The sequence below is a fragment of the Alligator sinensis genome, unplaced genomic scaffold (genome assembly GCF_000455745.1).
Source record: "Alligator sinensis unplaced genomic scaffold, ASM45574v1 scaffold1122_1, whole genome shotgun sequence".
In the NCBI taxonomy this organism is placed as follows: Eukaryota; Metazoa; Chordata; order Crocodylia; family Alligatoridae; genus Alligator; species Alligator sinensis.
This window is the reverse complement of record NW_005842467.1, coordinates 397229-400495: the sequence shown is the minus strand read 5'-3', so window position 1 is coordinate 400495 and position 3267 is coordinate 397229.

Genomic DNA, 3267 nt, shown 5'->3' with positions numbered 1-3267 from the left:
TGTGCTGTTAGGAAGGAGGGGGTCTGTTATTGTGTGGTGGAAGAAAATTAAGTTTGGTGTTTTTTGCTAATTGTCTGTAGTGTGTGTGGTGTTGCGTTTGCCTGGTGGGCCTGGAGTTCATGGGCAGCCATCCAGGAGCCCTACTGTTGGGGTTGGAGGATGAGATGGTCCGCCAGTGCCTCACATACACTATGCCCTTGCTGCCATTGCCAGGGTGGAGGGTACAGAACATCCATGTCACACTGGCTACAGGCTCCTGGGACAGCATCCCCTTCCAGCCTGAACCTGCCCCTGCCCCCCTGTGTCTCTTGCCAGCCTGAGCCTGAGCTTGCCCCCCTAGCTGCTGCAAGGGGGCAAGAGCAGGGCAGGAGCAGCCCTAGATCTGACTTGTACCCATTGGGTACAAATCTGTGCCCAACAGGGCAAATGTGTAGACACATTTTAGGTTTACGCTTAATGCAATTTAATTTACTGCACAGTAACCTTAAGGTGCATTAACTGCATGTGTAGATGCACACACTGTGAAGAAAAGTTAAAAATGAATAGAGCCAGAGTGAAGGGAAAGCAGAACTGAGATGGCAAGAGAGAGCATGAGTCTGTTGCTAAGTGATTACTCAGTTGACCTTGAACAAGAAAGGTGATCTAGCCTCTCTTTCCAGGACCGTGTATACATTTTCAGTAAGCAATCCTTGGAGTAGGGACTGGCAAACCCAGCTCTCCACCTTCCTAGGTGAGTGCCCTAAACACTAGTTACACTCCCTTTTGCCACTCAGAATACTCTAAAAACTAGTGGAGGATCAGAAATGTTGGTTAGAAAACCTTATGCCTCCTCCTTCCTGGGAAAATGTTGTAGCCACTAGATGATTATATAGAATGGAGAGGTGGCATCCCTCTCTTTTATATTAAAAGAAGACATAAATACATTTTGTAAAGAGCCAGTCCCTGTCAGAGTATCTTAGATGCTTTCAGAAAATGATTACCGGTATGAGGCTCTTGGAGGATTTCCATGGCAAATGCCTAGTTTCTGACTATCAAAAGTTCTTGGCTGGGAGATAGGCACTAGGCTGCTCAGAGTGGAGTAAACTGGGTGTATCCAGAAGCAGAACTGTAAAAGAGACAGGGAGATGCCTAGCGAGCTCACGGAGATATTAGAGTTACGCTGTAGTGGATCAGACGTTTATGATCACGTCAATTCTATGTAAATCCTGCATATCTGGTGTTACATGCCGGATTCCTTTGTTGCATCTAGCCCTTCCGTAGACAAATTCTGAATAACAGGACATGGAATTTATGCAAATATATAAACATTCTACTTCATGTACATGTTCAAATCTGAAAAGTACATTTAATAAACACTATGTGTTTTGAGCATTTGTGTTTGCTTTGTTGTGGTGAAATCACAACTTTTCTTTTAGCTTAATAACCTTGCTAAGCTATTTTGATAATATTTATTTATTGAATATGTAAAATACAAGATGACTTCAAAACAATCCAGTCCTCATTCCCAGAACAATGAACATACACTATACATGCTTCTTAAGAAAATTAATGTTTAATGTTACATCTAAATGTTAGCTTGATGTCTGATCCAATAACATAAATCTTAGAACTCTGTAAAATCACAATACATTATGTACTGAGAATGTTGAACATAGCTGGCATTGTGGGCAATGGGAAACTATATAACCATGGAAAAGCATCTTGTTGGCTGTAAATTCACACTGAGGAGTCAAGCACTGCTGTTAAGCTATTTTCAGTAAGTGTAAACTAGTTTGAGACTGATCACCAGGGACCTGTGGAGACAGAGAAGCCTCAAATTCAATTGCAACTCAACTCTGGTTGGTATATTCCAGCTGTGTACAGGTGGAGTGAAGTTAAATACCAGGTGCAATTGGCTTATCTGATCACAAGTTGTAGAAAGCTCAAAAGATCCTGATGTCAAAATAACCCTTTTCCTTCAAAATCAGCACCATAGGCTTTTTTTCATTTCTGTTCAGCTTCTTGTCTGTAACTAATGTCTTTGGTTTGGTTTACACAAAAGCTCTTTGTGAATCTCCTTCTCCAAATATACTTATCTTTGCTCTTCATTCAGCACTTTTGCTTTTTGTGATTATACTGTAGTTCCCATCTTATTTCTGCTTAACATTAGAGCTTCTTCATTTAGGTGCAGGAGGAATGGAAACCATTGGAACTGAAGGGTGTTTAGCAATCTTAGCTCTACTTCAAAGTGAATCCCACTCCCTACCCATCAAACTGAATGACATCAAATATTTTTCTCACCGCTTTTGTAAGCTGGTTTGCTCTGTAATTGGGGTTGCTAGTGGTAGGTTTTGTATTTTTTTGTTAAAAACTTCATTTTCTTCTGTAGGAAGCCCACTTTGTTTAACATGTAAACCTATATTTCTGCCATTTCTACCAAAGAGTCTTTTATCATATTGGTAGTATTCAATAGCTCTATATCTTGATTTAGTGGAACAAGAATTTTAGAAATCTTCAGGAACAGAGACTAAGATAATGGGTCCTTGTTTTACAGAAGATGCCTATGGGGTTCAGCTAAATCACAGCAGCACAAAGTTAACATATTTTTCCCTATTAGATGCAAGACTAAATTCAAGAATTTCTGTTTCCTGTTTTTTACCCTAATAAATTCATCATTAAGTAATGATGCCTATATATTTGTATTTGAGAAGTGTTTGTTTAAATAAGGGGTTCAGTTATAATGTAATCAATCTTACATATTTCTAAGAACATATAAAAAATCTATAAGCTCTTTATAAGCAAAGCAGCTAGTAAACCATCCATTTATGGCAAATATGAGCTATGAAGGAGCCATGTGCTGCATGGGACTAAAACTAGCAATTCTGAGTAATACACATACAAATGCTCTCTGAAATCAGAAAGTATAAATTCTTCTTCCTTGCCTTCCCTTAGCTGTGCAACTATATAATGCATACCGGCTGAGGATCTCGGATAGACCTTTTCACTCATCTACAGACTCACTGATGACTGCCCTTTTTACTATCATTACTGCCACTACCACCACTGACCATCTAAGGACCTATAAACAGCAGCTTATACAATGGTGTTGACGAGGAGTGCTGCTAGGGCCTCTGCCCAGGGGACCATGCCTACCCAGGGCTGGTCTGAGGCCTCCACCCAGACCGAGCCCATGGGGGAGCTGGTGTCCCCCTGCCTCCTGGCCTGCGGGGGATCCCCAGCAGGGCCTGGGGGGGCAGAGATTGGGGGCCCCCACACCTGTCCGGCAGG